The 26,398-nt window shown below is 40.2% G+C and overlaps 1 protein-coding gene across 4 annotated transcripts in view; it reads right to left on the bottom strand.

The window, feature by feature from the left end:
* The window catches only part of grik2 (glutamate receptor, ionotropic, kainate 2), a 369,508-nt gene that overhangs the window by 241,457 nt on the left and 101,653 nt on the right, over positions 1-26,398 (bottom strand). The window lies entirely within an intron of this gene.

Here is a 26,398-nt window from a genome sequence, read left to right on the forward strand (position 1 = left end):
GGACAGGTCTATCCTTCACCAATTGTCCCTGCCCCCACCTCAGTGTAATTCATGTTGCATAGCAACTGTGACAGCGTAAAGCAGAGAGCAGCAAAGAAAAAGAACAACGGAACCAAAGTTTGTTATATAACCATATATTACTTCTGATTTATGCATTATTCTTGACCTTTTAAAGCAAAGGATATTTCCATTGTAAAACAAAATAAATCTGTTAGTTTCTTTTGTGCAATACATGGTCAAACATGTATTGCACATTTCTACCAGGAATAAATATAAGCAAATTATTCATTTTCAAATATAATATTCTCCAGATCTCAGATAAGATATTACAGTTAAATAAAACTATGTTTGAAGAACCAATTTGATCAGAAATAAATAAAATACTTTAGTAAACCAAATATTTTACAACTAGATATCACCTGTCTGAATAATATTGGTGTTTAACTTCCACTCATTGTGGAAAGCTAGCTGGAGCTTTTAAAACAATGTGCTGGGAGTCAGGCGTTCTCTCCTGATAATCTGAACCTGGAGCGCCCGGCCAGCTCACAGCTGGAGAGGGGAGCTGGCTGTTAATGTGGCGGATACAGACATTTCCAAAACTGTTGGAGCAATATTGCAATTAGGTTATGTATTGATGAACCAAGAAGATATTTGACACTTACACGCTTATATTTTTGCCTTATGTTACAGCAAAATATAGCAAAACAATTTGTTGCACTACACCGCCATTGCTGCTTTGCCTGAATCGCCGGTGTGGACCCGCAATGAATTATGGGATATGGTGGGCCATGAAGGATACATCGGACCCATCCTTCAAATCTGGTGAAAAGGAGGACGCATTTGAAGGTCGCATTTTGAAGGAGTCTTCGAATTAGTACAGGCCTTGTCACCACGCTATGACCCAAACGGTCTGCAAATCCGTCCTTCGAAGGATGCAGACCCTGAATTCAGACATGGCTAATGTTTTGTAAGCAAGCAGAGAATCCAAACCATTACAAGTTTTGAAGAGAAAGACATGAAGGCCTGCTTTCAAAATAAAAATGTAAGCAAAAGGATTAAAAATTTTGAGAACAGAATACATGAAATGTTGCTTTCAGACTGAAAATGTGTGCTGTTGGAATATGGCAGAAAAATTTACCCATAGATTATTAGAAACCACACAATTGCACTGGCCCTGTGTAATGAACATGCTGTCACCACTGTCAGCACCACAACCACGCTCCTTAATGCTCTGATATGCAGCCATCATAAATATAAACCACCACAGTCTCACTATGAAAGATTTATGCACGTTTCAAAATGTTCCTGAGCCATCACACTCCATTAGGAACCACAAACAGCCCACATGGAGACCTTGCCAAGGGAAAAATTTCATTTCTTGTTGCAAGGTCTTCACATAGTTTAAAGGCAGATTCAAACAAACTTGTTAGAACTGAATTCCCATAAAAGAAGAAGAAAAATCACACACAAATGACTGACAGCAAGAGGGATATAATAGAGGTCACGCACTGTATATGTGTACGTAGGCCTGTCGCAATAAACGGTAAATCAAATAATCGTACGATAGATTAAAACTATCAATGTCATTTTAATTATCGGCTTTATTGTCTCTTCCAGCCTTTTTTTCTTTCTGTTGATGACACTGAATAAAAAAAGGCTCAACTCCACTGCTCTCCACTGACCCTCCCTTCCTCAATTCCTTAGTTTAATGTCCAGTTCACACTACACCATCTTAGAGCTGTCGGCTGATTGTCGACCCATTTTCAAAACCTGAGAGACCAAACATTAGCCGACAGAAATCCTAGGTATAACGGTGTGGTGTCCAACAATGGGAACAAAATAATGGCTACAAGTCCAGTGAACTTATTTTAAAACCAGGCATTAATCAATGCTTTACTACAATCTATCTGCAGTCCATGTGGCTCTAGTGTCAGTGTAACGTCCTGACTGAATGAAAATCATTAGAACCTATTTATGTCACGTTAATGAAGAACAGCTGAAAAGTTACCGGGTTCATCAACTGGGAGCAATTTCACTCCAACTCCTCCCATCGTCATTTCTATATTCTTTGCATGAAATGTTGAACAAATATTAATGTTGTTTCCACATATCATCTCCAATGTCCGCTGGACTTCGGGTTGGCTTGTCGGCTGTTTGGGATTCCCCTCTGTAACTTCCCCTCAGAAAGCAGGAGGAGAATCCGCACTTTCTGATTGGTTACCTGTCACATTTAACAGGGTGCGTTAAGCTCCCTGATTTAGATCGGAGCGGCCACAACGATCTACCGTAACACACCACACACTACAGGATGATCACAAGAGACAATCTTAGAACGATCAACTTTCTAAGATTGTCCTAAGGATAAAATGTAGGAGTGAACTAACGTGTAGTGTGAACTATTGCATCAGGTAGTCGATGTTCCATCTTCTCTATTTAAATCTAATGATTACTGAAGGACAATATGGTTTACAGACTTCATAATCTGAACTCTTTTGGTTGAATCCAGTATTTATTTACACTTTGGTGTTTTTTATTCAAGTACATTTTTGTTAATGGAGACTGGGAATCCATTTTATTTTTGTTTTTGGTTTTGTTTATTTTATCAGTTCCAGTGTTAAATGTTCTTTTGAAAATAAAGTCTATCTATCTTTGGCAGGAAATCGCATGCATTATAATGTAATTTCCATTAAATCAGAGTAAAAAGGTCTTCAAACAATACTATCGTTTATCGCAATAATTTATCACTCAGCAAAATTTGCTATCGTGACAGGCCTATATGTACGTGTCTTTTTACAGTGAATGCAAATATCAAGTCTCAACTGCATCTAATTTCTTATGCAAGTTAATTTATCTGAAATATCTGCACAATTAAATGAAGTCTGAATCTTATTAGCAACACAGCACACTGCAAAATAAATGAACTGAAACAAAACCTTCATCATGTGGCATGTTGGAAAATTGACTGAAAGTGGATTTTCTTACAAGATTTGTTAAAGGATTTTTTGACTAGTGGCCTTTATTTCACAGTTGATTGACAGAAAATTCAGTCTTGAAGGGGAAGACATATTGCAAAGGTCAAAGGTCATTTTTCTGGCAGTTGCAGTAAAAAGTAGGTCTGCAACTTATTTTGTGTTTCCTGGAACATTAATATATCAACCATTTAAACTTTTTGTCCACTAATATTATAGTCCAGCACATTGACTAACCCAGGAAATTGATTTACCGTGTATCCCAAACTTAAAAATGATGCAGTTTCTTAATAAGTGATAATTGTGTTGCTTAAGCAGCGTATTTAGCTGTGCCATGTGGTACTCACCATCAGAGGTGAACAGGTATGGGGCTCTCACAAACTGTCAATAGACCTTACCAAGCTCTGCCCACAACCGACCCACGTGACCGCAAGTCTCACAAACAAAGCCTCCAGCATCATTTCTACCAGATTTTCACAATATATCAGCTACTGCAATGGACAGAGGAACTAACAAGTTCCTGTCATCACCTGAGAGGAGGTTACTGGTTTCTCAGTCACAAGCTGGTTGAAAACCTGAGGCCAGCAGGTGTCAGTCAGTTATGGTAGATCTGAACTTTGACCTCAATTTGAGGAGCTACAGACTGATAGGAGGAACCAAAGAGCTCCGGAAAGGTAAAGGAAAATCTTCTGAAGTTGGAATATAATTCATTTAATTTCACAGAATTATCGCGGTAGAAGCCATTTGTTTGTTAAAAGTTTATGAAATATATTTGTTCTACTTGATGTTTGTTGTGAATGACGTAAATTCACAAAGGAACGAGATAATTAGTCCAACGTTTAGAAACTACAGCGGCTGTAATGAGCAACAGCAAATGTAAACAAAGGTAAAATAACCTGAACAGGTGATCAACTCAAAACCACTCTACCTTTTTACTCCCTCTCTCTCTGTAGTTTAAGCACAACTGTTACCGTGGCAACCGCCTGCGCCCCAAGACCAGCAAAGATTACGTTAAAAACAACATTCAGTCCGTTAAGAAATCAAGTTTCCAGGCTTGATATTTATTTCTGGATTATTAATCAGCGCTTCCCTGAACACAGCGATGGTTGATTGACTCGCTGTACTTGGTGCTAAAGTGGCTAACACGAGGAACAGTTTAGCCCAAAGCCCTTTCTGTTAAAATAAAATCTTTAGTGTATTTAGTGTCAGATACAGTACACATTGAATATTGATCTGTTTAGCTAACGTAAGTCTGTGTAGCAGACAGGTTTCAAAGTGTAGAAGTTGTATCAGTGCTGCCATTATGCTGTAAGAATTTGTGTTTGTGAGACGGCCTTGCACTTTGTAGCCGCGCTACTACGTAGAATGGGCATCAGCCAATGAAAAGCGGCTGATGCCCATGGTGGCATGAGAATCTCTTGTCATAGCTCATAATCTCTGACTAAATATTGATTAAGCCTTTTAGTGTTTAATTATAAATAAAAACAATAAAGTCATATAATGGAAGTGTAAGCACATTTCCTTTGGCAGACTGTTTAAGAAAAAAACCACCACAACAGCTTTTTTCAAACGAGGCTCTGTAAAAAGAAAAGGTTGCCAAATTGTGAGCCTTTACAGCAATGGCCCTCCTGGGGAACACTGTACTTCTGACAGGGAGTAAATGAATGTACTAGAATGAAGTCTAAAGGAGCAGGTAGAAGGGAGGCAGAATATGTGATCAATGTACTCTGATTGGCCTGTGGATCAATCAGGTCCTTTGGGAGTCGTGGAGAGCAATACTTACAGATTGAAGTGTTTTGTTTGGGTTAGCCCTATGGCCTGGTTTTTCTGGCTCAGTGTCAGTCAGAGGCAACTCAGGAGCCAAGCTTTATTTACTCCAAATACAAACACTTAATGGGAGAGCTCTGTTCAAGCCAAAACGAAATCACTAAAGGCTGAAGGTTTACTGCAGGTCCCTCATGTCACAAGCGATTACTACAGAGCAGACCTGCTCTGATCAATGCTCCCTAAAATGATTTCACCAGCAATTTTGGAGCTTTTAACTAACTTTTTCAATAAACTTATCATTTAAAGAAAACAAGAGTTCAAGACTATGTGGACTAAAATACTAGACAGAATTAGGGCAGAAAACATTAAGTCAGTCTGTAAACTTTCAGATTAAGTTGTTAGAGTGCAAAGTACCAGGAGTTTCCACAAAGCTTCTATAAAGCTGGACGGCAGTTATGAAAGACACAAAGCAATCTTTATATAACACTCATATCACCATAAACCATTCAACCTGTGCAAAAAGCAATTAATTAATACAGTTGGTAAAATCAGTCAGTTTTTTACTTAATTAGTTCCTCAAAATGTGAAGGTTTACTGCAGGTAAACATTATAGGTTACATTATCTATTGTAATCTATAGCTGATCAGTATCTTGATGAAATGTGATATATACATTGTTACTCAAATTATTTGATAAAAATTCCCAAAATGTATCTCAAGTGAATCTGATTCCCACTGGTCATCCTTAAGATGCTTTCTTGTGCTTCTCAGAGACTAGACTGTGACAAAGCACAAATGTAAAGTACCTTATAATCAAAAAGAACTGTGGCACCACTACAGACATTCTTAAATCTGCTGGTCCAATAAAAATAAGTAGACAATAAAGATGAGTGTGAGGTGACCAAGAACATAATGGTCACTAAGATAAAACTCCAGTGGTGACCCAACGACGTGTTAAGCTATGGGTGGGGCCTGCAATACTTTTTTGGTGCCATCGGTTTTTATACAATCTTTTAATAAAGCAAATGTAATGTCGATAGCTCCTACACAGTCAAAAGTAAGAATTACTTAATTAATTCTTAAGTAAGTCAAAAGTAAGAATTACTTTTGACTGTTTGGTTATTAGTGCAATTTTTTCTCATAAAAATAAAAATCATTACTCCTGAGTATTACCTCTCAAAGGAAATTAGTTGAACAGATATGATCAGGAGAATTAAGACATCATTTTTGTTGTTATTGCAGCAGTTCTGGGGAATCTGGTTTTGTACTAAATGATGCCCTGTAGAATTCTGTTGTATTCCTAAAGGTACTGTAATTACAAATATCCCACATCACATATTTTTGAGTCGCTGGTTAATGTAAGATACATCACGCATTGCTGACACTAAATTAATCATCCCAGTGTCTTTATAGACATATTACTTTCCTTGGAGGACAGATTCCATCTTAATCAGGCCATGCACCACAGCTTTCCCCCACAACTCCTCTAGAAGTTATTAATGATTCAATATGACTCTGCCAGTAGCAACAATCACAGTGTGATCATTACAACACTAAGAAACACTCACTGTTTGTCATACAATACATACTCAAAGATGTGCAACTGTGGCGTGCGATGACATCAACTTCTTGGATTTTTTGGCGTCTGGAATACGTCTTTATTTGTTATAATCATGACAGAAAATACAGCCTTATTCTTATACAGTTTTGGAGATGCAGACTGCTACCTATTGTCCATGCGTATGTAACCTTAAAGCTTCCACCTACCATATTAGTTTTAATTTTTTATTATGTAAAAATAAAAATTATGCAATGTTATGATGACATTAGTGAGAATGATGTAATTCTACCATATTAAAATAGTGTATTGCTTAAAAAAATAAGCAGAAGTGAAGATAAAATCACAGAATGTATTTAGAGAACTGGAGGATCTTTTAAAGCTGAAGTCAAATTAACACCATTATTTAAAACAGATTCATTGACTGTCATGGATGGTTACACTTTTTATGCCTTTCAAAATATTATAGCAGACTCATCCTCTTCATTCCTGCGTTGTCAGTTTCTGATGCTTAGGGAGCGCTACAGCATTCAATAAGAAAACCCTGAATGTCAATTAATGACAAGAAAATGTCAACTTGTGACGCAAAGGGAACCTGACCAAGCCAACATTTTTGACGAGTAGGGAGTGAGAATGTGCTGGCTTGTCACAGAATCTGGAGCTCTTTTTCAGATCCATTTCAACCTTTACAAGAAAGTACAACAGAGTCTGGTACAGTAGAATTAATCCAAGCTATATCTGTAGAATAAATATTTTTGGAACTCTTCAGGTGACAGAGCATAAGCACAGACTGTAAAATACAAACCATTCAGAATGGCCAACCTCCAAAACATTGAAACGTTTTTATTAAAATGATACTTCTTTTCCTAAATGCTTCACGTTTCCTGAATACAAAATATTAACCAAAAATTGTAAACACAGTAACAGATTAAATATTTTATTATAACAATGGTGCTGACTTACTTGGGTTGGGAGAGAAGTAATGACAACTTATCCTTTTTCATGATATTCATGAATTTTATGTAGTAATAAATGTTTACACACAAGTTGTATAACAATTAATCAAGAGGAAATACGTTAAGACAGAATACAATATTGAAAAGCTTAAATGTGATTTAAATGTGAAAAAGAAAGTAAAACACAGTAGTTCCAACTGATTTCATGCCCAAGGCTTTTGCAGTTGTTTTGGAACAACTTTTGGGAAATCAGAACTTTAACCTGATAACTAAAAACATGTGTTTTTGAAGAAGCATAATTAAAACTGACAAATGTTCCACTATTTACAGTTATTTTCCAGAAAGTTGCAAATCATTGTGTAGAAGACAAATGGTTACATTTGGTGATTTTATCAGCCAACCCTTGCTGTTTGCTCTGGAGAGAAATAATCTATTTGTCTGCCAGTCTCTTAATCCTTCTTTGAGAGTGAGTAAAGGCCATGTTGACCTTGGGAAATGACAGACTCCAAGGATCAACAGAGTTCAAAGCTAGATTTACACTGAATGTGGATATAAATACCAATAAACACTCTGATTCAAGTTGATTTTAGATTTCCATGGCTTAGTAAGTCTGAATGTGACAGAAAGAAATATTTGCAGCACATTTTCAGACTGAATTACTGTTCAGATATCAATGTAAATTTCTGAAATCTGCTGTGGACTTCAAAGGGACAGTAAAGGGCTAAAATAAAATGTTATTGTTTTATACATTTATACATTTTGACTACAGTAAAACTGTAGTCAAAATGTTGTCTGTTATCCTGTAGAAAGGATCATGTCCCTGGAGAGACTCGCACAACCACACTTGGACCCCTTGCAGATTGCCTACCAGCCCAAGCTTGGAGTTGAGGATGCCATCATCTTCCTGCTGAACCGCGCATACCCTCACCTGGACCAGCCAGCAAGCACTGAGAATTATGTTTTTTGACTTCTCGAGTGCATTCAACACCATCCGTCCGGCTGTACTGGGAGAGAAACTGACGCCAATGCAGGTGGACCCCCCCTTGTGTCCTGGATTGTGGACCACCTAACTGGCAGACCACAGTTTGTGCACCTGCAACACTGTGTGTCAGACAGTTTTGTCAGCAGCACAGGAGCTCCACAGGGGACTGTCCTCTCTCCCTTTCTCTTCACCCTCTATACATACGACTTCAGCTATTGTACTGAGTCCTGTCACCTCCAGAAGTTCTCAGATGACTCATCTGTGGTTGGTTGTATCAGAGAGGGTGATGAGACTGAGTACTGTGAACAACTTTGTCACATGGTGTGGACTGAACCACCTCCAGCTCAATGTGACAAAGACCAAGGAACTGGTGGTGGATTTGAGGAGGAGGATCAGGGGGTCACTGACTCCAGGGGGTCAGTGTGGATATTGTGGAGAACTATAAATATCTGGGCGTCCACATTGATAAAAAGCTGGACTGGGTCAAGAACACTGATGCTGTGTACAGGAAGAGCCAAAGTCACCTCTACTTTCTGAGGCATCTGAGGTCATTCAACATCTCCTGGACTTTGCTCAGGATGTTTTATGACTCTGTGGTTGCCAGTGCCATCCTGTATGCTGTGGTGTGCTGGGGCAGCAGGCTGAAGGTGGAGGACACCAACAGACTGAACAAACTGATCCAGAAGGCCAGTAACGTTGTTGGAATGGAGCTGGATTCTCTGACATTGGAGTCAGAAAGAAGAATTCTTTCCACATCTTGGACAATGAGTCTCATCCACTCCATGACGTGTTGAGCACCTTCAGCCAGACACTCATTTTGTCTAAGTGCAGCACAGAGCGCCACAGGAAGACATTTTTGCCTGTTGCCATTAGGCTTTACAATGCCCAAGTCATTTATGGTTATTTATGGTTATTTCTTGAGTCATTTTGAACTTATCACTCTTAGGTATATATATATATATATATATATATATATATATATATATATATATATATATATATATATATATATATATATATATATATATATATATATATACATACAAAGTTTGTAAATATTTTACAAACGTTGCATTTATTACCTAAGATGGAGTATCTTTCAACAAATGAGCAATTTCCCTTTGGGGATCAATAATGTTGCATATTCTGTCCTATTCTATTCTAAGAAGATCCTATAAACAGGGTGACTGAAAGCAGTGAGCATTGCAGACTTTCATTATCCATCCTCTGTGACAGTAATCCAGACCACAGACCTCATCCATCTCAATTATCTCCCTCAAAGAAAAATTTGCAAATTAGTAGTAAATCCTGCTTCAGTGCACATTTTCTTTCGAAAGAAAATCATTTATTAGGAAAAACCATGTTATCCTGCCACAGCACCTCCCTGCTACCCCAGTACCTCCATCTATTTATGTTGTTGACAGTTTGATGGTGATCAATGTCAAAATATCAGTGCTGCAGAACAAGAAGAGTAGCATGACATTGTCTGAGAGCATGTTAAATCTTCGTGCAGGAAGGCAGGGTAGGGGCAAAGGGTTTGTGTCTGAGGGCAAAAAGAGATCAGATGGAAGTGTCACTGCACCACACAAAGCCACAGTGACATATATGGTTGTGACCAAACTAATGCTGACAATTTTTGATGAGACTCTTTGTAATCCAGTGAGAAAATTGTAAACAAAGTGAGACATATTCCACTGTGTGGTGGGACACAGATTAGCTTCCACCCTGGAAGATCCACAGGTTCTGTAGGGTTTCTGGTATCATGTGGTGCCAAAATTAAGCCCTGCAGCACCTAAAGAACCAAGTTTTCATCTAAATTTTCTTTAAATTACCTCAAAAATATGACGTTATCATTGTCACTGGAAGCACTGCACTGTACAAAATTGTTGTGCTGAGCATTTGCCTCAATGAAATTGTCTCACAAAGATTGTCTTGATCATCCATAATTTTCTGCTCCATCTTGGAATGCCGTAGAACAAAAAATTCAATGATCAGACTGATCTAGCTTATGTTCCGTAACTTGGATTGCAACATGATTTTATACATTGTCTTAGTATTCTCTGTAGCTTAGAGAAAAATCTAATCTTTTTACTGTGGAAGTTTTGCAGATTTGATGTGCAAAAAAATGTGATTTACACTCTGATTCTCTTTGTTGGGTGTCTTCTTTTTCTGTGAGCCTGTTTAAATCTACAAGCACTTGTGAATTTATTTCCAAACGATGTGTCATTATTATTCAATGGTCTGTTTGAGCTGAACAGTTTGTACCTTTTTCATAGAAGATCAACAGCACAAGTCTTTTTACACTTCAGGGAGCTGTCTGCTGCAGTTGAAAGAGGTTTAGAGGCAAAAGACTTTCACACAATGAATCACTTGAGAATTGCAGCTAGGCTGTTGTATTTATTTTACCTTCTGTTTTTTATGCTTCTGTCTTTCCCCTCTCCCTGTTATCTCCTTCCTGTACTTGGTTTTCTCTTTCTCAGCCACTCGTCTTTTCATGTCATTTTCTACTGATATCCTCTGAGAGTAGATCACTGCACAGATATAATGTTTAATTTACCTCACTTTCTCATAATAGAAAATCATACAAGAGCGCTGCTCGGCACTTTCACAAATGTCAGTGCTTCTCAAGCATTGTCAAGCACTTGTAGAGACAGAAAATGTCAGCTTCCCTCCAATGTCACCACCTTTGTGAACTGTGCACATCTGGAAATGTCAATGAGCAAACTACAATTGGAAAAGAAGATTTTGAGAATTCAGAAAACACAGCGCCCTCTACCCACTACAAAGATCTACTTAGTCAACCCTAACTACACAAGCCTTCAACAAACCATTCCATAAAAGAAGGACTCTTTTATGAAATGGTTAATTGTCACACATTGGAGTTGCTATTTAGATTAGCAGAAGCTTTATATTTCAAGTTTGTAGCTTGTTGTGCAAACTGGCATATTGTGGTGAGTTCTGCCCAGCTCCATGTAAGAAATTTTCATATTAATTAGAATTGGTGAATGATGACTTAAAAGAAGTGGTGATTCTTTGATAATTAAAAATATGAGGATGTGTTGTGAACTAAACAATATCTTTGTTGTCCATAGAAATTAAATTGACCTAATAATATAAAAGGTGTCAGTCAGCTAAAGGATAGAGGGGAGTGCAGAAAGGAGGAGAGCTGACAAAAGCAGAGAGGATCTTGACCACAGCGAAAGCAGAACCAAAAACCTGAACAAGGGTGAATTTAAGGGAGAAACTCCAGATGGCAGTTGAAAAGAAGAAGTGAGTCACCAAGGACATTAAGCAATACGGGTAAGAAGTCACACAGTATCTTGCCATACACAACCATGCGATGACAAGGTCTAAAAGACCATGAAAAGAGGAAGAAAGCACATAGTTAAAGTCAAACTGAAGATCTATGAGGGACAGCACACAAGAGATATGAAGAAACAAAAACTCTGCATCACATCCAAGAGGAGAAGCCTTCATCAGTGGTTCAAGATTGGACAGTCTTGAACCACCTTTAAAGAAGAAACCCCTATTACCCGCATCGGACCTGGTCGATGGACAACACTTCTATAGCTTGATGATATGCTGACAGATCCAGAAGGCATGATCAACCCACATTCCACATCCAGAGGGGGATCCCTAACCAAGAACAGCATAGTCAACTGATTCTGGAAGTTACTGGTCATTTGAGGTATGCGTGAACTGCCTCCAAAGCCTCTCCTGGTTAAGGATAGTTGTGGTTAAGGATAAAAAGTTGATTTTGAGTATGTTTTTCAAATTTATCACCATTGAGTATTGGAATTCTTGCTATTGTTTAACCTTTCTAAAAGCTTACAAACATAAAGAAGCATTGAAAATTCTAAGTCGAGTTGTGAACAATCAAGTTACTGGTGTCATCTTTTAATTATAGTTCTTTTGATTATTGTGAAACCAATGGTGCATGGTTCTAGAGTTTTGGAGGTTTTTGAAGGTTATCTTAGATATGAATATAAACAATGCCATTGGAGCTTAAAACAAGCTACTAAAGTTAATCTAGCCTGATGACAAGTTCAAGTTGATAATTCGACAGAGAGCTGCTATTAACAGATGTAGTTCTTGGAGTTATGCAGTTACCGGACAATTCAGTTGATTGGTCCATTAACTGAAAAAGCACATGCCATCTGCATAGTAGTTAGTCAGTGGCTAGATGAGTCTCTCTTAGTACCAGCTTAAACAGATTGTGCCAAGAACCATAAATTAGAGTAAGACTCGTGGTGTTTAGGAATTTTTCAGAGCCGTTGGATAGAGAGCTGGTTACGAATCAACCCAGGAGTTTAGTGGAAATGGGTGGGGCTGGTTAGAGCACAACAACAAAGTGGCGTCCCTGGGTGGACCCCGACTAGATGTAGGAGGGACCTAGAAACTAGGTGTGTAAAAGCAGAAGTGGGGTTCTGCCTGAACACTTAGATTGGGCAACATGAACGGTTGTCCAATTGGCAAAGATGAAGATGAATCAGAATTATCAAGAAGAGGTAAGGATAGCTGGGATCACCAATACCGGAGCCACTAGAGGGGATGCAATTTAAGTTAATGCCTATAACCTCCCCTACTATGTGGTGATCCTTGTCCCAGTCGATGCTGAAGGGCTGAAGATATTAAACTCTATTGAGGAAAGATGTGGCATGGAGTGGAGGAGGGACTAGTTGCAACCAACAACAAGGGCTTGAGATGAGTGGTGGTAACCGTCCAGGGGCTCAGATCACACAGCATCCTGTGGAACACAGCACAGACAGTAGCAGAAGAAGGGGTGATAACCTTGGCCAAGAACTTCTGCCTTCTACTTCTATCTAAAGGAATTGGTGATAGTGGTTGATCCAAACCAGCACTGGTGCCAGAGAGAACATGGCCTTTAGATGGCAGCCAAAGTAGAGAAACAGCAGCATGCAGACCATTTGCCTCCCAAGATGAGGACACTTTCACAATAAAGCAGAACACTGAGTGACCAAGAAATTCCCAGAACGACACCGGCACCATAGAGCATACCATGTCAAAATCAAGGGTGTCTGCTGCCAAAGCAGAAGAAGGACCGGGAACGTGAGCATATGGTCAAGAAGTCCAACATAACCTGCCTGATGAAAGTGAAAGATAGGCAAGAACAAGCAAAGTAACCCAAGCCTTTCACCACCAAAGAAGAGGACGTTGAAGAAAGCATGTTCTCGGCCCAAGGTTACAACCCATTGAGTACGAGCCACTCAGAGTAGAAGACAGAAGGAAGAAGTAGAGGTTTTCGATATTGAGAGGACATCCGAAAGGATAGCAAAGGGCCTGACTTGGGGCCAAATGCAAACCAAAGATGGATGGCGAGCATACATGCCGGACATCGGGTCTGAAGGATTACAGGATTCTGGTAGAATGGGCTGGCCAACTGAAGGACAGGGTCACACTCAGAATGGAGGTGACCATTGGCGAATGGGCAAACATACTGATAATTATGCACGACGTGATGTTGAGAAGACTAAAGAAAGTCTATTTCAGAATCCCCGAGAAACACAGCCGGAACTAGATGAAGTTTCCACCAATGAGAAAGAAGAAAACAGGGCACAGCCAAAACCAGCACATCGCGCCCCAAAGATGACTGGTGCACATAGGCAGACATTATAGACTGTACGCAAAACGTTTATCGCATAGCCAACTAAAATCAATAAATTAAAAATCCTTTCTGAATATTGTGATGTTATGATTAAAGACTACAAATGGCTACCTGTGGTGACATCATAGAGGAGCGTCAGGCTCAAGAAGGCCAGGTGATGCTGATTGTTATAATGGAGCCCATGCTGGATGTTTGGTGTGTTCCCGAATAAACCGATAACGATGATGCAGTTTGACTCAGCAGTTTTCTTAAAAACACGACAAATATCATCTCATGGACACTGAACTAAATGTGTCTTGCCGACTGGGAGCTGACAGCGTGTTGAAGAGTTATGAACTGGACGCTTAGGAGCGCATCTGGTTCAGAAGCTCATTCCAAATCTTTGGTTGAAATGGCGCCTTTAATTACAGTCTCCGGCACATACAAAACAGAAAAAAATTAAAGAGAGTGCAATGTTGTGTTAATCTATTTAGTCTAAACAGAGGAACCGGCAGTTTATCCTGAGGAAATGAACAGAGGTGTAGAAATTAATTAGACCCTCACATGCGCAGTGCGCTGTAAAGCTAATGCGGACGCGGCTCCGCCGCTGTGAAGACTTAAGCATAATTCACCCTGCGGTTTTAAATAATGGAGTTGGAAGACATTAATCTCCTGTGCCCAGAAGGAGAGCGGCACTCAGGAGGAGCAAGGCAGGTGTAACATCTGTCTGTTTGGGGAAAACAAAACCACACATAAAAATCCTCATAAAAGCGCATGCCTGGACCGGCGCACAAGATAAAATGCTTGCAGAGTTCAACTGATCGGTTTGGATCAGACAGATCCGACTGACTGATGAACTAGTGCAGATTTCTCTGCAGATGCAACCAGGAGGAATTTGTGAGGCACTATGTGTTCAGATTCCAGAAGGTGCAGTGCTTGTAATTTTAGTGGAGTTGTTTAATTTATTATAAGTAATTGGGTTGAGACAAAAAACACTGACAAAGAACAGTCAGTGATTTTTGTCAGTATGCAGAAAAAGTTAGATGTGTTCATCTGCTTTATGTGTGATAGGATCGACTAGGTGAATATTAACTAAACCACATTAAAAATGTGTCTGAATAGCCTATTTTAATATGATTATAATTTGAAAGGTAAAAATAGTACATGTCAGATTTTTTTTAGTTGTCCGTCAAATTGACAGACAACTAAAAAAATCTAGCGAGACCTCTGGCCCCGACATTCAGCATCCGGAAGCTTTCCGTGAGTTCAAGCTGAAAAGCTTGGTCAGAGAGAAAGCAGTGAATGAAAACAATGAGGACTACCTTAAAGATGTGTGGCCCATGGTGACGATTTCAACTGACCATGATGGAGCCAGAAAAGTCTGGTTGACCCATGTGACGGCGAACCCCTGAGATGGACCTGGACCTGCACAGATCCAGGTTCATCTTTGGGGTTTACTGCAGGATATGAACAGTGAAGATTCTCAGTTCGACAGGAATGTGAGCCAAAGTGAGACAGGAAAAAGGAGACTGGCTGATGCCGATTTGGCATGGAAAGTAAACTATTTCCTCCATCAAGAAATCTGAAAGCCCTGCATGAAATGAAAAAAGGAAGAGGAGAGATGACTTTTGTAAAAATGCCTGTGCAAAACACAAAGGTCCCACAGATTGACCAGGTGGTGCAGGCCTATGACCTGGAGCCAGTGGCGTATATAGGCCTGTTTTAGGGGACTTTAGCATCACAAAAAATGTATCTCAGCACCCCTGAATCAGGTTGCCACCCTTCCCCTAAAATGTTGTATATGTGCAAAATATTTGGATAAATAATGGGTTAGTCTGATCCTGTCCTTAGCCTTGTTAATTACTCTTATTGGTCTTTTTTGAAGTTTGATTAGTGATTGTTGTGTTTTGTAATTAAGTTCCCAAATCTCTCTGGAGTCACTTAAATAAGGTCAAACTAAAGAACAGTGCAGAATGTTGGAGTTAGGCTGGTTCTTAGTGAAGAAAAATGTGTTTTGTCCTGAAATTATGACAAACCCACTTCATGAATTGTGAACTAAAATAGTAAAACTCTGACTCATAATGTCTACTTTTCCATAGATGGACATTCATTCTTGTTTAAAGAAAAAAGGCCAACAGTTGCATAATGTTCAGATAAAAATAAGGGTAATGCAATTTCTAAGAATGATTTTCAGATAAATTTCAGATTAATGACTAGTTTTAACTAGTCATTAACCTTGATAATGAACTGGTTTTAGGATTATTAATCCTATGAATTTAGTAAAATGTTCTTCAAATAACTGGAAATGCATAGTTTTATGTAGATTTTATTTGAATTTCCACTCTACGACTGTGTCACTCCACAGCTGTTTGTGTCTCATTAATGTTAGCAGATGTTGGCAGGCATGATGTGGTCTTGAGATTCTGTTTCAGACTGAGTTTATACACCTCTGGGAAAAATGTAAAGTTTCTCTGATTTTACTCTTTATAGGTATATGAGTAAAATAAACATTGTTCTTTTGTTCTGTGAATTACTGACAACATGTCTCTTAATTTTGTTTGTGAACATATGTAAATAAGCAGTTAGATTTAGAAAACTGCACCAACGAATATCTTCTCATGGGTCTTAGCCCTGCTGGGGGCTCAGCAGCCCTAAAAGTCAGATCCTAGAATCGCCCCTGCCTGGAGCACCATTACAATGATGAGGAAAAAAGGAAAGCCTGTGAGAACGCTGGTTAAGGCTAGCATAAAACCACTGTTCAGTGCAGGTCATCCCAACAGAAAGTGAAAGAGCCACAGAGAAAATTCTCCAACCAGTCAGCTGGGTAGCATTGTCTACCCAGCAGAAGAAGAGTCATTCCTGCCAGAGGAGGAATATGACAAGCTGACCCCAGATCAGAATTGGGCCCTCTATGAGTTCCGCAACTCTCGGACCGGGGGCCATCTAGGTAATGGCCTCAAGGTCACAAGTCAGCCCAGGAGTTTAGGGGAAGTGGGTGGGGCTGGCTAGCAACAACAAGTTACTGCTGGGTGTTGAGCAAAAAAGAGCACTTGGAAGCTCGGAAAGAATCTCAGCCTCTTTTTTAATGCAGTTTGCTTATAATTACACCAAAATTAATTTTGGGAGAGAATTAATTGTTAATTTGACTTTAGATTATACATTAGCTATACCAATTTGTTCATGCAGGTATCATGGGAAAGATTTCTTTCTTTGTCCATCACTGAATGAGAGGCAGAGTGCGCCTTGAGCAATGCATCACAGTAAAGCTATGAATATTGGTATTCACTATGCAAACGAGCACAACTAGAAGTAAGTCTAGACTGATGACAGTGACAAAGTGCTCCACTATAAATCCCTGGTTTGTATAGTCATATTTAATAACTCAGAAAATGCATTCCAATTGGGCTTATATAGTAAAAACTGGATATTTTGAAAATAAAATACAAATACTATTTCTTTATATATATATAAAAAGGATTTTGTGTATTTTGTAGTCTGGTGACATACTTTGTGGCAAGTGTTGCTTTATGTTTTGGTGTAAGAACAAAATCATAATTATAAAGGCTTGAAAACATCAGTCTGTCTGTAATCAGTGTGTTACACTTAGTGAAGTTACTGATAATTAGCTTTCATTTATATACTGATGTATTGAGTTTGACTATATAACATTATTATGTATAGATACACCATCTTGGCTTTATGGTGGATTGAGGTGAATTTACAACAATAGCCAACAAGGTTCTTTAATAATTATGAGGAATTTTAGTAGAGCTGCTGTATTTACAACAGTAAAACATTAGAAATGTCACATATTATAAGCAAATGCTATCTGTAAAAATATTAGTAGCTTGCTGGTGGCCTTCGTACAGCTCCCTCCGTCTGTGGCTACACAAGGTCAGTTTGAAACATTGTCTTTCAACTCTATTTTTTATGATGGCGCTGAAGCTCAAACCACACCAACTAGTCTCTAATCACAAAACAAATTGAAAAACACAGCAAATCTGAGTAGAGTACATGTGGACAGAGTATGTTGGGGCCTTTACAGTGATAGGCCAGCCCATGTCTGGCCATTTCTCTACACTCCACTAATACAGATAGTGAATGTGTCTATTTTCTTTCTCATTTTCCCTGTGAGACAAAATGAAAACCATCCTTTATGTTATAACTGGTACCTGTGACACAGTGTGATGTTATTACACTAGACTGTCAAGTGAAAAGCTATTCCGGGAGGTAATCATATGAGCACCGGCAGCTTTTGTTTTGAAAAGACGACAGCGGGTAACTTCCTGTTTCAAAATTACTTTTATTCAAATTTAATGTGTTGCGAATGAAAATGTACAGGGGTTAGACAATGAAACTGAAACACCTAGTTTTAGGCCACAATGATTTATTAGTATGGTGTAGGGCCTCCTTTTGCGGCCAATATAGCGTCAATTCGTCTTGGGAATGACATATACAAGTCCTGCACAGTGGTCAGAGGGATTTTAAGCCATTCTTCTTGCAGGATAGTGGTCAGGTCACGACGTGATGCTGGTGGAGGAAAATGTTTCCTGACTCGCTCCTCCAAAACACCCCAAAGTGGCTCAATAATATTTAGATCTGGTGACTGTGCAGGCCATGGGAGATGTTCAACTTCACTTTCATGTTCATCAAACAAATCTTTCACCAGTCTTGCTGTGTGTATTGGTGCATTGTCATCCTGATACAATGTTTGAACCATTGGATGCACATGGTCCTCCAGAATGGTTCGGTAGTTCTTGGCAAGGACGCGCCCATCTAGCACAAGTATGGGGCCAAGGGAATGCCATGATATGGCAGCCCAAACCATCACTGATCCACCCCCATGCCTCAGTCTGGGCATGCAACAGTCTGGGTGGTACGCTTCTTTGGGGCTTCTCCACACCGTAACTCTCCCGGATGTGGGGAAAACAGTAAAGGTGGACTCATCAGAGAACAATACATGTTTCACATTGTCCACAGCCCAAGATTTGCGTTGCTTGCACCATTGAAACCGATGTTTGGCATTGGCACGAGTGACCAAGGGTTTGGCTATAGCAGCCCGGCCGTGTATATTGACCCTGTGGAGCTCCCAACGGACAGTTTTGGTGGAAACAGGAGAGTTGAGGTCCACATTTAATTCTGCCGTGATTTGGGCAGCCGTGGTTTTATGTTTTTTGGATACAATCCGGGTTAGCACCCGAACATCCCTTTCAGACAGCTTCCTCTTGCGTCCACAGTTAATCCTGTTGGATGTGGTTCGTCCTTCTTGGTGGTATGCTGACATTACCCTGGATACCGTACCTCTTGATACATCACAAAGACTTGCTGTCTTGGTCACAGATGCGCCAGCAAGACGTGCACCAAATATTTGTCCTCTTTTGAACGCTGGTATGTCACCCATAATGTTGTGTGCATTGCAATATTTTGAGCAAAACTGTGCTCTTACCCTGCTAATTGGACCTTCACACTCTGCTCTTATGGGTTCAATGTGCAATTAATGAAGATTGGCCACCAGGTTGGTCCAATTTAGCCATGAAACCTCCCACACTAAAATGAGAGGTGTTTCAGTTTCATTGTCCAACCTCTGTAAATTATTATCTTTACTGTTGAACATGTTGAGTTCATGGATTGTTTTGTTGGAGTGTCAGCTCGGGATTTAAAAAGACAAATTACCTTTATAGTCTGTGAAGGGTTTTCCCGCGATCTCTGTCGCGCTCTTTCTGTTCGGATTCTGTGGGAAAAGGCATGAAGTTTTGTTTTCTGTGTTCAATAAGTGTATTTTAAGCATAATAAGTGACAGTGTGATTACTTTTGTAAAATGATATGCTTTGGAGCACTTAAACTTTGTTAACTGGTGATAGAACTGTGTTAGCAGTTATTTAGCTGCTCTTATGCTACATGAAATATTGCTAATGAAATTGCTACATCTATGTACTGAAAATAGTATTGTTCATGGTTAAACAGGTGCTGTGGAACACTGTGATGAGAAAAAGCCTGTTTTTGAACTACTATTTTCTGCTATTTGAATGCAGGTATGTGATATTTCATTATTTTTGGTGTGGGATTATTTTGTTTAATTATTATTTTTGTCTTACTCAGGTACTGTTTAAGATTATTATGCCTACGTTTGCACTTAGTTATTAATTATTGTTGCAATTATAAGCCATTCAGTCATTTGCAAACTAACATCAGTATTTCAAAGTCTATTCTTTGAGCTACAGGGAGCCAGTGTCGGCATATATATATAAATTATGTAAAGCTTTTGCACTTGTTAGATTAGAGGACTAATCTAATCTATATATATGCATATAGATATGCATATATATATATATATATATATATATATATATATATATATATATATATATATATATATATATATATGGTGAGGTGCCGGAGGAACCATCATGGGAGGACAAGCCCCTGCATGGGATGTACCACCGGCAAATAACCGAAGTGGCTGACATCAGAAAATCCTACCAATGGCTGGAAAAAGCTGGACTGAAGGACAGCACAGAGGCCCTCATCATGGCCGCCCAGGAACAGGCCCTAAACACCAGAGCAATTGAGGCCCAGATCTACCACACCAGACAAGACCCAAGGTGTAGGTTGTGCAAGGAGGCCCCTGAGACAGTCCAACACATAACAGCAGGGTGCAAGGTACTGGCAGGGAAAGAATACATGGAACGACACAACCAAGTGGCAGGCATAGTGTACAGAAACATCTGTGCAGAATATGGACTGGAACCCCCAAGATCAAAGTGGGAAACACCCCCGAAGGTAGTGGAGAATGACCGAGCTAAGATCCTGTGGGACTTCCAGATCCAGACAGACAAAATGGTGAGGGCGAACCAACCAGACATAGTCGTGGTGGATAAACAACAGAGGAAAGCCGTTGTGGTGGATGTGGCAATACCAAGTGACTGCAACATCAGGAAAAAGGAGCATGAAAAACTAGAGAAATACCAGGGCCTAAGGGAGGAACTGGAGAGGGCCTGGAAGGTGAAGACCACAGTGGTGCCTGTGGTCATCGGGACCCTCGGGGCAGTCACCCCCAAACTGGAACAGTGGCTACAACAGATCCCAGGAACAACATCAGACATCTCAGTCCAGAAATGTGCAGTCCTAGGCACAGCCAAGATACTGCGCAGAACCCTCAAGCTCCCAGGCCTCTGGTAGAGGACCCGAGCTAAGAGGAAGAAGAATCACCACCCGCGGTGGGTGAGAAGGGAATAATAAATATATATATATGCATATATATATATATTTCTAAAAATCCTCAGCTCATCTTCAGCATTCTCTTCATATAGTAATACATATCTCTTCTCCGTGTCCGCAGCTTCCCTCAGTGCCAGATGAGCACTGCGTGATTTACTGGTGGTGGCTGATCAACCTCTTGCAAAGTGCTCACTCTTATTCAGCAAATGTTATGCATATTCTTCCCCTTATCATCCTTCACACCTTTATTTTCAGGGTTTAGTCCAGAAGGTTCTCATCTCTTGCCCGTTTCCTCTAACGTCACCCTGGGATACTGACGCTGATTCTAGCGTCAGTATCCCATCTCCAGTAGCAGGTAGTCGGTTTCTCACTCTCTAGTCTATTCACTCTCCCATCATCTTCTTGCTATCTCAGTAACTCACAGCTAGCTTCTTTCCACCAGCTAACACATCTTTTCATAGCATCTCCACATCACCTGTGCTCGCCTTCACCAACCAGCTTCTCATCACTTTCCTCTATCTCAGTAACTTAATCTTCTAATTACTCCTCGAGTCCCAGCTTGTAAGCCTCGAGTTAGCATAGCTTCTCCTGCCTTTCTCAATTCCTGTCTCTAATTCTGAGCTTCGGCCCCATCTTAGGGCATTTCATTCCCTGTCCGCTATATCACTCCATACTGTCGTGATTTGCAAAAAATAACCGCGATGGACCAAAAACATGTGAGCACACGTGCAGAAAATCAGCTGACACAAATAATCAGACTTTACTTATTTTATTCTTTTTAGCGCAAAAAAGAGAGACGCTTACCCTCACAGGCTAATTTGTTGTGACGTGAATACACCGGGATTAAACAGCATCTGATCAAAAACGGACGATCCATTTCTTATATCTAAGACATGCCTTATTGGTCGTCTGATGAACTACATCAGCTAAGGAATGTCTGCTGAGAAGTAACTTGATATCATGGCATCAACTTAAGTTTCACTTCTACAGTAAGCTCCTTGTTTGAGTAAAACATGCAAGGTCAAGTTTCATTCCTCCAAAAAGCCCTTTGTGTATAAATGAAACATGGTATGTGTGAAAAACACCTGCGTGTGCATGAATATATGTGCAACCCTGGATAAGCGTCCCAACAATACCATCATCATATCACCCCTGCTGGCCTTCATCTACCAGCATCCCACCTTCCCTTGCCCTGCTGTGGCCCTGCTGGCCTTTTTCTACCACCAGCTCTTGCCCCGCAGTGTCCCCTGCTATCCTTCATCAACAGCATCTCTTTAATCCACGCCCTGCCACTTCCAGCTGGCCTTTTTAGCCAGCTGCCCCTTATCACTTGTCCCGCACCATCCCCTGTTGGTCCCACCTATCAGCATCTTCATATCCCATGCCCCGTGCATCCAAGCACCTCATGCCCTGCAGTGTTTCTTGCTGGCCTTCATCCACCATTCCACCATCCCGCGCCCTGCAGTGTCCCCTACTGGCCTCATCTATCATCATTCCGTCATTCCATGCAACGCAGTGTCCCCAGCTGGCCTTTTCCTTCCTTCTTCACACCACCTCTCCTATTTCTGTAACGTCATCTTCTTCAGTTTCGACTCTAGCCCGGCAGCCTGCGTTAGTGTAACTCCTCCCCTCTTTCCATATTCCCAGTTAATAATTCCCCCGGCCTCCTTTTGGGGGATGACATTCTTAATCAACATTGAGAATGCTCATCCAAGCTTTTGCAAATCATAGCTTGATGTCCTCAGCCGGGGCCCGAGCGCCAAAGAACTTTAATTCATGCATGTCAATAAACTTTCCTAATCACTTTCTTCCTTCATCCCAGTCTCTCCAGATTGAAATGAAGCCTAGGTGTAAATTCGAACTGGAAGACTCTTTAGCCCCACCCGCATCATCCAATCGCTGTGTCCCACTCATCATCGACGACCTATCAACGCTGGACCAAGCCACGTCACACCCAATCATCGACCAAGCCCCAGTTGATAAGGACCTCGATTCATGGCATTTTTCGCTTTCCAGCTGCACTCGATCCACCTCCGCCCCTTCTCCACCTCCACTCTCCCGGCTCTTCAGGCTCGCATCCTTCACCGACCTCCACCACCAGTGTTGGGTCCCAGGGGGATAATTTTCCTACTCAGCATCTGGAATGCTCATCCGAGCTGTTGCAAATCACAGCTCGATGTCCTCAGCTGGGGCCCGAGCGCCAAAGAATTTTAATTCATGCATGTCAATAAACTTTCCTTATCGCTTTCTTTCTCCGTCTGAGTCTCTCCAGACGGAGAGACTGACTAAATTTACCACAGGGGCCAGTGCAGACAGTGTTTTCAAGGAGACACTTAAAAAAAGAATTACAAAAACACAGCAATATTTTATCATTTAATAATGTGAGCCAAAGAGCCACTTGTGTCCAACCCAGTCTCACTCCCAACTCATCATATATTGACGCATGGGACGTCCATCCTCGTCACATATTGACACGAGGGGTTTTACCTTATGCCTTACCCTAATTTTTTCCCTAAACCTAACCAATCGTGGGGTTTTGAAGGTTCGGCAGTGTTTGTGAGAACCCTTTGCATGAATAATCCACGTAAAACATGCAACCTTCCCAAATTGTCAACATGTGACGCTGAAGGAACCTGCCCAAGTTGTCAAGTATTGACGCAAAAGGGGTACCCTTCGCGTCAATATGTGACGCATGGTCAGAAGGCATCCCAACTCGTCAATATATGACGAGTCGGGAGTGAGAATATGTTGTTGTGTCTCCAGAGATTCAGGTTGCAGATCGCTGATTTATTAGATGTAAAGTGTGATCCTATCTCCATACAGTGGTTAAAAGAGCAGTACCATAATTTTTAATTAATTAAATAAATTTTTATTAAATAATTCTAATGTATTTTTAATAATACCTTGAAAAAAAATTGTGAAAACAAAGTATCTACCTATTTAAAAAAGACATTTATTTAGTATAATTCCTTTAGAACTCCTTTTAGCCCCCCCGTCTAGAACCTGCCCTGGCCTGCAGTCTGGTGTATTTTTGCTTAGCATGTTTTTTTCTTCATTCATAGAAAGTCAGGTTTTCCAAACTGGTAAACCACATTAATAAAATATTAGTGAAATAATACATTACATGACCACTGAGCAATTATTCATAAAATATATAAACATTTCTGAAAAAACACACAGAAACTAATGTAATGTAGGAAATATTTATGTATTTACTGTTAATCTATTCGTATGATTTGCTCTTTAATTGGCCACCTATTTTGGCTAATGCCCCACACTCCTCCTAAGGGTGCACGGGGGGTTCTGCAGAGATATTCAGGGAACAAGAAAATATGAGTTGGTGATTGCACATGTACACATCTTTCCTTGACTGTCAATTATTCTGACTGATTAAGGTATACATTTCCTGTCGGCTCATATACCAGTTCTCCATAAAGTCAGTAGGGAGTGTTTGCTTAGCTGAATAGTTTCAACAAACACAGGTCTATTAAATCGCACACATCTTGCAGAAGTTGCCAAGTGTTTTCCTTCAGCCACATTTACTGCAATTCACTGCCTCTGCAAGTATTTCCTACAGCAAATTCACTGAAGTAGCTTTCCACTGTTTTGCAAGAAAGAAATTCATTTTTATGACAATAGAACTTCAGTAAAATGTACTGACAGTTAAAATCTTTTTCAATAAAATTGATTGATTGGATTTTAGATAAACCTGTGAAAAGACGGGTTTTTCAATTCAAATCAGTGGCATAAGATCTTTCATAAAAACACTGAATACATAAGAGAATGCACTACTAATGTGTCCATGTGTCTTTTTAACTTTAAATACAATTTTTTTTAAGGAAAACAATTGGAGAAATGTTGAGAAATAAGAAATGGACAATGTTGCAAATGTTCCCTCTCCTCTATCCTTGACACTGGATAGAGGAGAGGGAAGTACTGGTAAACAGTCTTAATTTTATTAACAATGACGATGATAAAAATATTTTATTGGCAACCCATTTTCACAGTTGCCTAAACTAAAAAAAAAAGGTCTGTAAGTTACTTTAAAATACAGGCAGCTGTATTTATACAGAAACATTTTACTCTAAATTACAAAGGTTTTTAACAGTTTATTTTTCTCCAAAGAGTTTTTGTGGTGCTAGTGGCTCTTATTTTTTGCAACAGTAGGCAGACAGGAAGGAGGATGCGGAGAGGGGGGAAGACATGCAGCAAAGGTCGTCGGGACCGGGAGTCGAACCTGTGACGTCCGCATTGAGGACTAAGGCCTCCAAACGTGGGGCGTGCTAACCCCCTGCACCACCACAGCACGCCCCTACAGTGTTTTTTACTGCTGATTACAGCAGCTGCTGTAAACATCTCCACCCTTTTAAATTGTCCACTTGCTATCTCACCATGTCCTCAGAGACAGAAACTCTTGCAATACAGACGTGAATAGGAAGATGCACATCCCTGACTGAACAGCAGAGAGGCTGAATACAAGGCAAATTTGAAAATGGTCGGTGAGTGTTTTAGAGTGCACTAGTGGATGTCAGAAAGGAAAAATCATGGAACCAACACTGCAGACACATAGAGCTCAGAAAACTGAGCATCGGAATGACAGTTCTTCCACAATCATGTCCTGAAACTCATATGGTGGAACATATTTTAAAAATTCTTTAAATGTGTGAAACTAACCGGTATGTTTATCATGCAAACTTCAACCACTGGAGCAGATTCAGAGAGGGAGGGAGAATTAGTGATTCAGGTGATTCATCATCACCAGAGCATGAGAGAGATGTGACCAGGGACAGATTGAGGAAGAGTTTGTATTATCTGCTGCCAGGCCAGTAAGGAGTGGAAATGTTCATGAAGACAGAGAATTTCACGCAGGGCGGAGGGCAAGTGTGAGACTGGGTTGGGGAAGCCTGCACCTAAACTGGCAGGCTGTCAGAAAAACATTGAAATAACACAGGAATGATGATGACCCATGGAATTAACAATGAGCAAGTTTTGGGATGTTTAAATAAAAAAGTGAAAAGACATCTCCAGCAGAGTTTCTTTGACATCCACTTTCACTTCAAGAAGGAAGCTATGTTTTATATAGACATATAATTTATGTGTAAAAATGTTCCTTGACACTTTGTCAAGGGACATGTTAAACATCAAAAAGAAACACAGTCCCTGGTGAAAACAATGGTTGGACTAAGGTCTAGCCCAGGGATCCTCAGGTCCAGGCCTCGAGTTCCAGTGTCCTTCAGGTTTTAGATGCAGCTCTGCTTCACCACAGCTGAGTCAAATAATGAGGTGATTAGCAGGTCTGGAAACCTTAGCTGCTCTGAGAAGGTAATACAGCCATTTGACTGAA

This window comes from Gambusia affinis, linkage group LG05 (genome assembly GCF_019740435.1).
Source record: "Gambusia affinis linkage group LG05, SWU_Gaff_1.0, whole genome shotgun sequence".
NCBI classification, from domain to species: Eukaryota; Metazoa; Chordata; class Actinopteri; order Cyprinodontiformes; family Poeciliidae; genus Gambusia; species Gambusia affinis.